The sequence below is a fragment of the Schistocerca americana genome, chromosome X, assembly GCF_021461395.2.
Source record: "Schistocerca americana isolate TAMUIC-IGC-003095 chromosome X, iqSchAmer2.1, whole genome shotgun sequence".
Lineage (NCBI taxonomy): Eukaryota > Metazoa > Arthropoda > Insecta > Orthoptera > Acrididae > Schistocerca > Schistocerca americana.
This window is the reverse complement of record NC_060130.1, coordinates 613,910,062-613,923,139: the sequence shown is the minus strand read 5'-3', so window position 1 is coordinate 613,923,139 and position 13,078 is coordinate 613,910,062. Positions and strand designations below refer to the sequence as shown.

Genomic DNA, 13,078 nt, shown 5'->3' with positions numbered 1-13,078 from the left:
TAATCAGTGCCGTTTGTTGCATTGTGAAATGTTAATTACATCCGGAGATATTGTAACCTGAAGTTGACGCTTGAAACCTCCGACGATCAGTTGCGTGTTGTAACAAACACGGGCCACGGTCGGCGAGCAGCATCTGCAAGTACATGTTTACGATGACGACCGTGTTTACGAGTGTAGCTGTAGTGCACTGTTGTGGTTTGGTCTAGCTGTCGCAGTGTCCGAATGTATCGCTTGCTGCTATTGTTATTCTGCATTCGTCTCCGCACGCAGACCAACTGTAGTACACCGTGTTACCAGACGTCTGTGATAGTGTAGTGTTGTAGGAACTGTGACCATGGTGTATTCGAACTCTGAAAAGGCGGAGATGATACTCATCTATGGCGAGTGTCGACGAAATGCAGCTGAAGCCTGCAGTGTGTATACAGAACGGTTCCCGGACACAGAGCATTCAACGCGCCGCACATTGCAAAACATCTACCGCCAACTGTATGCAACAGGTATGGTCGTAGCACGCAAACGGGTCCGTAACAGGCCCGTCACAGGAGAAGCGGGTGCAGTTGGTGTGTTAGCTGCTGTTGCCATGAACCCACACATGAGTACACGGGACATTGCGAGAGCCGGTGGACTGAGTCAAAGTAGTGTCATGCGCATACTGCATCGTCACCGCTTTCACCCGTTTAATGTGTCGCTACATCAGCAATTACATGGTGATGACTTTAATCATCGAGTGCAATTCTGTCAATGGGCATTAACAGAGAATGCGTTGCAGTTCTACCTGTTTACCGATGAAGCGGGTTTCACAAACCACGGGGCAGTGAATCTACAGAACATGCATTACTGGTCCGTGGACAATCCACGCTGGCTCAGACAGGTAGAGCGACAGCGACCATGGACTGTAAATGTATGGTGCGGAATCATTGGCGACCACCTCATTGGTCCTCACTTCATTGCAGGGGCCCAAACAGCTGCAACATACATCGCGTTTCTGCAGAATGATCTGCCAACGTTGCTCGAAAATGTCCCACTGGAAACGCGTCGACGTATGTGGTATCAGCATGATGGTGCACCTGCACATTCCGCAGTTAACACTAGGCTGACCCTTGACAGGATGTTCGACGGGCGTTTCATAGGACGTGGACGACGCATAAATTGGCCAGCCCGTTCTCCTGATCTTACACCTCTGGACTTCTTTCTGTGGGGTACGTTAAAGGAGAATGTGTACCGTGATGTGCCTACAACCCCAGAGGATGTGAAACAACGTATTGTGGCAGCCTGCGGCGACATTACACCAGACATCGAAATAAGTGTCCAAGGAATAGAAAACAACTGGAATCACTCAATAGAGGAAAGTCCACTGGACCTGACGGGATACCAATTCGATTCTACACAGAGTACGCGAGAGAACTTGCCCCCCTTCTAACAGCCGTGTACCGCAAGTCTCTAGAGGAACGGAGGGTTCCAAATGATTGGAAAAGAGCACAGATAGTCCCAGTCTTCAAGAAGGGCCGTCGAGCAGATGCGCAAAACTATAGACCTATATCTCTTACGTCGATCTCTTGTAGAATTTTAGAACATGTTTTTTGCTCGCGTATCATGTCATTTCTGGAAACCCAGAATCTACTATGTAGGAATCAACATGGATTCCGGAAACAGCGATCGTGTGAGACCCAACTCGCCTTATTTGTTCATGAGACCCAGAAAATATTAGATGCAGGCTCCCAGGTAGATGCTATTTTTCTTGACTTTCGGAAGGCGTTCGATACAGTTCCGCACTGTCGCCTGATAAACAAAGTAAGAGCCTACGGAATATCAGACCAGCTGTGTGGCTGGATTGAAGAGTTTTTAGCAAACAGAACACAGCATGTTGTTATCAATGGAGAGACGTCTACAGACGCTAAAGTAACCTCTGGCGTGCCACAGGGGAGTGTTATGGGACCATTGCTTTTCACAATATATATAAATGACTTAGTAGATAGTGTCGGAAGTTCCATGCGGCTTTTCGCGGATGATGCTGTAGTATACAGAGAAGTTGCAGCATTAGAAAATTGTAGCGAAATGCAGGAAGATCTGCAGCGGATAGGCACTTGGTGCAGGGAGTGGCAACTGACCCTTAACATAGACAAATGTAATGTATTGCGAATACATAGAAAGAAGGATCCTTTATTGTATGATTATATGATAGCGGAACAAACACTGGTAGCAGTTACGTCTGTAAAATATCTGGGAGTATGCGTGCGGAACGATTTGAAGTGGAATGATCATATAAAATTAATTGTTGGTAAGGCGGGTACCAGGTTGAGATTCATTGGGAGAGTGCTTAGAAAATGTAGTCCATCAACAAAGGAGGTGGCTTACAAAACACTCGTTCGACCTATACTTGAGTATTTCTCATCAGTGTGGGATCCGTACCAGGTCGCGTTGACGGAAGAGATAGAGAAGATCCAAAGAAGAGCGGCGCGTTTCGTTACCGGGTTATTTGGTAACCGTGATAGCGTTACGGAGATGTTTAATAAACTCAAGTGGCAGACTCTGCAAGAGAGGCGCTCTGCATCGCGGTGTAACTTGCTCGCCAGGTTTCGAGAGGGTGCGTTTCTGGATGAGGTATCGAATATATTGCTTCCTCCTACTTATACCTCCTGAGGAGATCACGAATGTAAAATTAGAGAGATTAGAGCGCGCACGGAGACTTTCAGACAGTCGTTCTTCCCGCGAACCATACGCGACTGGAACAGGAAAAGGAGGTAATGACAGTGGCACGTAAAGTGCCCTCCGCCACACACCGTTGGGTGGCTTGCGGAGTATCAATGTAGATGTAGATGTAGATGTACTGCGGCGTGTACGGCATTCATTACGCCAGAGATTGCAATTGTGTGCAGCAAATGATGGCCACCACATTGAACATCTGTTGGCCTGACATGTCGGGACACACTCTATTCCACTCCGTAATTGAAAACGGAAACCATGTGTGTACGTGTACCTCACCCCTCATGGTAATATACATGTGCGTCAGTGAAAAAGACCAATAAAAAGGTGTTAGCATGTGGACGTAATGTGCTGTTCCAGTCTCTTCTGTACCTAAGGTCCATCACCGTTCCCTTTGGATCCCTACGTAATTCGGTGCTCTCCGATACACACGATCGAACATCGGAGGAGTGGTACTCAAGCGTCAACTTTAGGTTACAATATCTCCGGATGTAATTAACATTTTACAATGCAACAAACGGCACTGATTACGTATTTGTTTATATGTTCAGATGTGCTAACAAAACTAACGGGGTTCCATTTAAAAAACGTAGGTTTGTGTTAAAAAACGTACTTCCGTGCATTTTTTTATGGTTTGTATTCACCAATTAAACTAGCCCCTCTCCTCAGTTTCGGTCTGTGGAATCGATTCGTCAGTATTTGATGTGGTTTACGAAATACATCCAGCGGTAATGTTAGGTGACTCACCCTGTATATATTACGCAGTGGTAAGGTACTGGACTCGTATTCTGGAGGAAAGAGCTACAAGTCCTTTCCAGCCATCCAGATTTATGTTTTCAGTGATTTTCCTAAACATAACCTTAGTACAACACAGAATACAGCGTAATACAAAAACCTTCGGATGCGAAAGTACAGTGACGTGGTTTTCATTGCTACAGCAACAGCGCAGCATAGCATAATGCGGAGTGTTTGAGGAAAACGGTGTTAAGTGCCCAATGGTATTTTTTTTTTTCAGGTAATGAAAACAAAATCTCAAACGTTATGTAATGTTTGTTTATCATTAATAATGGTTTTACTGGATTATTAATACAAATTTAATTAGTACTATAAAGGAAAACTTTCAAAATAACAGATACGGAAATAGGAAAAGTTAAGTTTTTAAAATTTAATTCCAATTTTCTGTTTGATTCAGTTGCCTCACTGACAAATGTTTCTGTAAAACACGTGGTATTTCTTCTCCATGTAAGGAAGCATAGACAGATCTTTCTTTTATTCAGCACTTCTTTGAGATGACAGATTTACCTGCGGAAATTTCTCCAGACATGTCACATTTTTGCATTGTACAACCTTCCTTGAAGATTGAATAAGCATTCAATCCCTCAATTTCGCTGAATGTTTTCTTGATCAGAATTTTGTTGGAATCATTCGCTGTAGTTGAGGAGAGGTGGGTCGGCTTGAGTTTGGATGTATTGATGTACAGATCTGCTGGTGCACCCACAGCAGAAAAGTCTAGAAATAACTCCTCTTTCCATTCGTTCGACGGCTCCTTACATTTGTCCTTGCTTTTGCTTGTTACCTGCAACAAAATAATATAAATACAATATACCGCAACATACAAAATAAAATATTTATATACATTTATCGCTATTAAAACATTTGCCAGTTTAATTTATAATAACAACATGAAGAAATATGGCTCACGAAACATATTTTGAGATTTAAGGACAATACATATCTGTCGTACTGGAATTTTTGCTGCGTTATTTATCGCTGTTGACGTAGCAAAGCCATTCCATGAAGTCTACCGAGTGAGCTGGCGCAATGGTTAGCACACTGGACTCGCATTTGGGAGGACGACAGTTCAAACCCGCGTCCTGCCGTTCACATTTAGCTTTTCCGTGATTTCCCTAAATCGCTCAAGGCAAATGCTAGGATGGTTCCGTTGAAAGGGCACTACCGATTTCCTTCCCCATCCTTGACAACTTCTGAGCTTGTGCTCGGTCTCTAATGGCCTCGATGTACGAGGGGCGTTTGAAAAGTCCGTGCAAAAATAAAAACTACTTATGTGTTTGGATAACCTTTTTTTTATTTTTCGATATAGTCACCTTTTAGACTTATACACTTCATCCAACGCTGTTCTAATTTGTTGATCCCTTCCGAACAATAGGAATTGTCCAAGTCTGCAAAATAGCTATTAATTGTTGCACTCACCTCCTCGTTCGAATAAAATCTTTGTCCTGCCAGCCATTTCTTCAAATTGGGGAAGAAATAGTAGTCGAGGGAGCCAAGTTTGGAGAATAGGGGGGATATGAAACGAGTTGGGATCCTAATTCCATTAATTTTGCGACCACAACTGCTGTGGTGTGTGCTGGTACATTGTCGTGATGGAAAAGGACTTTTTTTGCGGTCCAATCCCCGGCGGTTTTCTTGTAGCTCGGTTTTCAAACGGTCCAATAACGATGAATAATATGCACCTGTAATAGTTTACCCTTTTCCAGGTAGTCAATGAGGATTAGCCCTTGCGAATCCCAAAAGACAGTCGCCATAACCTTTCCGCCCGTAGGAATGGTCTTCGCCTTTTTTGGTGCAGATTCTCCCTTGGTAACACATTGTTTAGATTATTGTTTGGTTTCAGTAGTATAGTAATGTATCCATGTTTCATCCACAGTGACGAAACGACGCTTAAAGTCCTGTAGATTCTTCCTGACTGGCTGCAAACAATCCCTGCAACGCTTCACACGATTCCGTTTTTGGTCAAGCGTGAGCAATCGCGGAACCCATCTTGCGGATAGCTTTCTCATGTCCAAATGTTTATGCAAAATATTATGTACCCATTCATTCGAGATGCCCACAGCACTAGCAATCTCATGCACCTTAACTCTTCTGTCATCCATCACCATATCATGGATTTTATAAATGATTTCTGGAGTCATAACCTCCACAGGGCGTCCAGAACGTTCAACATCACTTGTGCCCATATGGCCACTTCGGAAATTTTGAAAGCACTTATAAATTGTCCTAATCGAAAGTGCAGAGTCACCGTAATGTTTATCAAGCTTCTATTTAGTCTCCTGAGACGTTTTGCCTTTCATAAATTAATGTTTAATCATCACATGAAATTCTTTTTAGTCCATTTTTTGACTATCATTCGACTTCCCTGATTCACACGAACGCCAAGCACAAAGAAATAGACCAATATGGCTGAAACTTGGTGTGCGTTCTTTCCAAAGATGCTACTAACTAAACATGAGCTCGATACGCACCGGTGGTGCCATCTCTCGGACTTTGCACGGACTTTTCAAACGCCCCTCGCAGACGGGGGCGTTAAACCCAATCTTCCTTCCCTCCTTCCATGAACTCTCAAGTCTTTTCTGGCACCCGCTTTCTTCCTAACAGTATTAAATTCTGTGTTGAGGTCCATCTTAATGCATTAAGCCAATAAATAAAGAATTAAAGCACGTAAATGTACATGTTCGTTGGTAAGTCAGAGAGAACAGACACTAACGATATGTGTAGATGGCACTTATCTGTGTCTCCATGGAAAGTGTTATGGAGATGCTCCAGATACTATCTTTGGACAATCCATTGATGTAAATGAGAATGGCCTGGCACTTGCATTGTTTCTTACAATATTAGCAGCAGTACATAGAACGATTTCAGTGCAAAATTTGAATATGAGATATCCTGGTACTTATATCGTTTCCCACAAACAGTCTTATTATGCTGCTCTTCCACTGCATCCAGCAGTTATACACGAGGTGAATATTCGCCCCCTCTTCATCACTATGCCTATCCATACTGTTGTGTATCACTGTTAACTTACAACTACCACCACTGGAAAATAAATCGGAGACAAGAGGCGTGCATTGCGCGTTGCAGCCCACATTAACACAGCTCAGTCGCGCTGGTTCGCATAGCCGGAAGGTGCTGAGTCAGGCCCGGTGTCGCCACGTCCTACACTACCCTGGCTGGCCTGACGGGCTCCGGACTACCTGATCGTCTCTCACAGACTGAACTTGCCTAGCGACTCGTTAGCCTACAGAGCCAACACCTAACGTCATCTCGAGATGAGGCGATCCTTAATGTATACATTAGCTTGAAGTGTCAGTGACTTGGACAAAATTAAGAATAAATAGTTGACCGAAAAAATAAATAAATGATCGAAAATTAAGTTTTTCTTTGTTATGGAAAACTTTTATTACAAATTTTTATCAGTTCTTTATCAGACAGGAATTATGGCAATACGAAGGGTATTTCTTTTCATTTGTTGTCTCTAAGTGAAGCAGTCACACTAAGCACAGTATGCTATTGTCTGGCAAATATAGTTGTTAAGGAAGTCCAAATTAGTAGTTTGAAAAATTAACTAATTTGTGTCATAAACACATTTTGCATGGTGTGAGAGACGGTGCCATTTTGGATGGCAGAAATGACAAGGAGAACATCTCGGACCGTGGAGATGAAACTATTAATTTGTCCAATATGGTAGCAGTTCTCTCCAACGATCAGCCTAGGAAGTTGGTGGAAATGGTATGTTCTGAACCACTGAGGAAACAGTGCGTCCACAGAGTGTTAATATGCGTCAGATAAAGAATCTGATCGATAAGCAAAAGAATAACTACCAATACAGTTATGTATGTAGTATCACTGAATGAAGGGAACCGATAGTCTTGCGTTATTTAATTGGTATTGTTAAAGTTGATCAGGTTTGACGTGGACGTGAACTGGCGAGAGCGTCTGCAATCGCTAAGTGGTAATGTATTAACGCTGTGAAAACGCTTGTGTGTCAAATAAAATAATAGAAAGTTACGGAGTGTATCTTAGAGTGTCAACATGTGAACATTTAGGTAGTGCAAGTGAAAAGTATTCGGAGGAAGTACAGGAGGGATAGATATTCTTCGAGTAAATGTTCTCGGTTAACTTGCCGCGTCAGATTAGAATGAAATCTCAAACATTGATTTCTTAATTCTGATAACGGTCATTTGACAGTGATTTCTTGTAAACATAATTACCTGGTTCCTTGTTTAGCTGCACAACATAAAACTATGTCAGAGAATAAAAGGCTACCGTCGAAGAAGGGAAAACCTGGAACTAGGCTTCTGAAAATGGCACACTTGAGAACGTCAGTACGTGTTTTGAAGACGAGACGAGACTGTTCCTAATGAAAGACAAGCCAGACAGTGAAGTCCTAAATATTTTGCTTTCCTACTAGAAATTCACCATCATTGCCCAAAACGTTGTACGGTAGCACGCTTGATATTAGGCATCCCTGCTACCATAATTTATTTTGAGAAATTAGATGAGGAGCGCACACAAAGTGTCAATGATTGCAGTAACATAGTAGACCTCTTAGCGACAAACAATCGTGGGCAAATAGAGAATGTCTCGATGCATACAGGGATTGATGACCACACGGTTGTCCTAGTGAGACTGAATGTCGTACCATCCAACTACAGTGGAAATAAACGCAACATATATGTATTTAGATAGACAGACAAAAATTCCCTTGATGACTACCTAAGAGACAGTGTCTATTCCTTCCATACTATGTTATCACCGTCCGCCTGCTTAGTGCCAGCACAGTAGCTCAGCGTGTTCGGTCAGAGGGCTGCTCGCCCTCTGTAATAAAAAACTGAGTACAGGAATCAACGATCAACTTGAACGGATGTCTTGTGATGTCCGTCCAGACCAAATGCAACGGACAATACCGAACATACGAGTTATAAAGAAACAGGAAAAAAAAGCTGGGTGGTAACGTGCTCGCCTCCCATGCAAGCGGGCCCGGGTTCGATTCCCGGTCGGGTTGGAGATTTTCTCCGCTCGGGAACTGGGTGTTGTGTTGTTCTCATCATCATTTCATCCTCATCACCGGCGCGAAAGTCGCCCAATGTGGCGTCGAATGAAATAAGACTTGCACTTGGCGGCCGAACTTCCCCGAATAGGGGACTCCCGGCCAACGACGCCATACGCTCATTTCCATGTATTTTTATGTTATCACCGACCAGATGTGACTTATATTCAGAGCAATAGTGTTGGAGGTAAGTGAGAGATTTTACCAAGTAAATTAATAGAGATTAAACAATTCGCCCATAGGACACAAAACAGATCTGGACACTGCTACAGAACAAAGGGAAAAAGCATGCGAGACTGAAAACAACGTAAAATCTCCAAGACTGGCAAGGACTTCAGATGCTCGAAACTTACCGTGGACGTCTATATGAGATGCTTTTAATAGTTACCACAACGAAATTCTTTCTCCAAATCTGGTAAAACACGAAAGAGATTCTGGTTGTACTTAAAGTATACCAGCAGCAAGACACAGTCAATCACATTCATCATATTACTTGGTGGCAATGGTACTCTTAACGACGATGAAGTTTCTCTACACGGCTATCCGAAATTCCTTCAGCAAAGCAAGTATTCAAGTAGTATTCACGTAGTAAGTATTCAAGAATTTGAACCAATAAAAACTGCCAACATGAGTAACCGGGTAGTAGGTACCGTCGGTGTAGAGAAACAGCTTACGTCACTTAATGAATGCAGTTATTCGCGTCCACTGTACAGCAATTAAGTTACTTACAAAGTATGCTGATGCTACAAATGCATTTTTAGCAATCACATACAACTGCCCGCTCGACGGAAGATCCTTCTCTAGATACTGTAATGTTGCACAGCTCACGCCAATACACAAGGAATGAAATAGAAGTAATCCACTGAAATACAGATCCATGTTATAGTTATCGATTTGTAGCAGGATTTCGGGACTTATCCTGTGTTCCAGCTTTATGAAATACCTCGAAGATAACGATCTATTGACACATATCTAGAAAAAATTCTAGAAGTATCGTTCTTGTGAAACACAACTGGCTCTTTATTCACTCGAAGTAATGATGACAACGACAGGGAGTCTCAAGTTGACAAATATTTCAGAATTTTCTCACAAGCAACTTCTAATGCAATTGCATGTCTATGAGGTATCGGCACAGCCGTGTTGTTGGTGATTTCCTGCTCGGAAGATAACAGTTCGTAATAACTGACAGGAAATCTTCTAGCGAAACGAAAGTGATATCTGATGTTCACCAAGGAAATGTAATAGGCCCTCTGCTGTTCCCGATCTATATAAAAGATTTAGGAGACTGTCTTAGCATTCCTCTTAGATTATTTGCAGACGATACAGTCGTTTACCGCCTAGTAAAGTAAACAGAAGATCAAATCCAATTAGAAAATGATTTGTACAAGATATCTGCACAGCGTGAAAAATGACGATTGAACCTAAACAATAAAAGGTTTGAGGTCATTTATATGAGTATTAAGAAATTACGCTAATTTCGGTTACGCAACACGTTACACAAACTTAAAGGTTGTCGATTTAGTTACTTAGCAAGTGATTACAATTACAACAATATAAATTGGAAGCATCACATAGAAAATGTTGTGGGGAAGGTGAACCAAAGACTGCGTTGTCCGTCCTATTCTGGGGTATTGCTGCACGATATGGGATCCTTGCTTGATAGTAACGAAGGACATATAGAAATAGAAAGGACAGCTCGCTTTCTACTACTGAGAAACAGAGGAAGGATTGTCACTGAAAATATAAGAGTTGGTGTGGCAGTCATTACGTTGTGACGAAATATTTTCATGAAATTTCTGTCACCAACTTTCTTCTCCGAATACAAAATATATTGTTGAATCCCACCTCCACAGGTATAAGTGACCATCGTAATAACGTAAGAGAAATCAGACATCGCACGGAAAGATTTCGGAATTCATTTTTTTCCAAGTGGTATTCGAGAGTGGAATGGTCGATAAATAATATCAAAGTGGTTGTATGAAACCTCTGTGAACCACTTAAGTGTAGATTGCAGATTAATGGTGCAGCTATAGGTGAGGTTCTCATAGGTGGTGGCGCTAACCTCCAAAATGGCGTTTGTAATGGAGGTACGTTCGAAGAAGAGAACTGTCCTTAAGTTTCTTTTGGCGGAAAACTGGAGCATAGCAGATATTCATAGGCGCTTGCAGAATGTCGGTGGCGACCTGGCAGTGAACAAAAGCACGGTGAGTCATGGGGTGAGGCCTTTGGTAGCCCTGATACACTCGTCCACAAGTTGGGGTACTCTAAAGAACGTTCCTGCTGGGTTCCTCGCCACCTGACAGAAGGCCATAAAGAGCAACGAAGGACCATTCGTGCGGAATAGCTTTCGCGTTTCGAGGCTGATCGTGAAAATTTTTTATCGAACATCGTTACAGGCGATCAAACACGAGTTCATCACTTCGAACCAGAAACAAAACGCCAATCATGGTTTGGTACCGTACCACCTTTCTTCCAATGAAAACGTTCAAAGCTGCACCCTCTACCGGTAAAGTCATGGCGACGGTCTTTCGGAACTCTGAAGAGACTATTCTGTTGGATGTCCTCCCTCATGAAAGGTATTGCACTATCCACATGAAATTGAAGAAACTACTTCAGTGTGTTTGTCGCCACAAAAATGCAAACTAGCTTCTCCTTCTCCATGACAATGCAAGGCCTCACTGAAGTCTGCGCATCCGAGAGGAGATCAAAAGAAGTCACTCAACTGTTCTTCCTCATCCACCCTAAACACAAATCTCACGCGTTCCGAATTCCATCTGTTTGGCCCAATGAAGGATGCACGCTGCGGGAAGCAGTATGTGGATGATGGACAGGTTATTGATGGGCAAGACGTTGTCTGGTAGAGTGGTACCACATGGGCATACAGGCCCTCACGGTAACGTGGCGGAAGGCTGGCGCATTATCAAATTTTTGCCAAAAGGGTAGGAAAAAGTATGGTGCGGGGGAATCCTGAATAAAACGAACCTTCCTTTAAAAAATTTAGTTGCATTACTTACTGAACGCCGGTTGTACACACATCAAAAAAGTTTTGCATCAGCCCGGTTCCCAGAACTCCTGAAGATAGGCGTTGACTGTGGATATTGCATCACAGAAGCAGTCCTTTTGACTGTTCAGAGATGTCACTAAACCCGCCCCAAGATGTAAAAAACCATGCTTGAGCAGCGCCTATTAGACCGAGGGGGTCAGACAGCCGATCAGTTCCAGTTATTCCACCAGGAAGAACGCACACGGCTCGTGTTGTCTGTAGTTCCACCAAGCCTAGACGGTCAATACAGCGCTTCGATCGCGTCCGCGTTGTTAGTTTGTGCCAGGAAGGGTTCTCAATAAGGGAAGTGTCCAGGCGTCTCGAAGTGAACCGAAGCGATGTTGTTCGGATATGGAGGAGATACAGAGAGACAGGAACTGTCGATGACATGCCTCACGGTGCTGCAACATGCAATGTCTGTTTTTCACGAGCAATAAAAAGGGTGGAAATGATGTTTATGTTGATCTCTATTCCAGTTTTCTGTACAGGTTCAGGAACTCTCAGAACCGAGGTGATGCAAAACGTTTTTTGATATGTGTGTCTTAAATGGAAATGTAAAAGTAATTGCAATTGCGTATGCTGTAGCCAAGTAGCCTTTGCAACTTCCGTTTACCTTACGCACTTGGGTAGATTACGTGAAACATTATGACCCTACAACATGTATAGGTAATGAGTGCTATAGTGTACACGTGGTGAGCGTGGTAGCCCGGGCTCACGAACTGCGGGCCGTCCGTGTTGGGCAGGCTGACTGCAGCTGGCCTGCCGGCAGCCTGGTGAGTCAGTGGGTAGGTTAGTCCAGCACAGCTGCAACGAGCTAGCAGTCCGCAGTTCATGGCTCTGCGGGAGACAGTACCAAACAGAACTGAACAAAAGATTGAGGGCGAAGAGTAAAGTCGGCATTATTGTTGTCAACATAAAGTATTACTTGACAAAGCGCTTCGTATGCCCACGCATGGCAGAAACTTACTTCACGACGTAACTATGTATACTCACGTCCATGTCAAAGAAGTTCACATTGTTACCTAGCAATGCAAGCAAATGTCTGTACTGTACGCTGCCTTGGCTTGCTGTTAAAATAATTATACAGCGTTGTCAGAAACAGTCTGAAGAGTTTGTATGGGTGTTGCAGGGTAGGTTGGGCTGAGAAATAATTGATAAGAAAAAATTCGATACGGTAAGCCATTTCTGAGTTAACAGTCATTGAAGTTAGCTAATGAAGCCATTGCACGTGCAAATTCAAGCAGCAAGCCATGTAAAATTAGTGTCAGTTGTTCTCATAGAGTAAATATTAGTGCACGAGACTGCCAGGTCTTTGTCTTGAGTTCGATACTTTCTACCGTCGCTCGGTTTTAGGAAACCAAACGAAGAACTCGTTTGGCGACACCGTCTTTGGCAGGTCGCTTGGATTTGTGCTCACAACGACCTGATTTACTAACTTCATTTCTCAGCACAACCTACCTTGCAACACCCTTATACGGTTTCCT

The 13,078-nt window shown here is 43.1% G+C and overlaps 1 pseudogene; it reads right to left on the bottom strand.

Moving 5' to 3' along the window:
• The window catches only part of LOC124556203, a 58,155-nt pseudogene extending 45,728 nt beyond the window's left edge, over positions 1-12,427 (bottom strand).
• Positions 12,428-13,078: the final 651 nt, after the last annotated feature.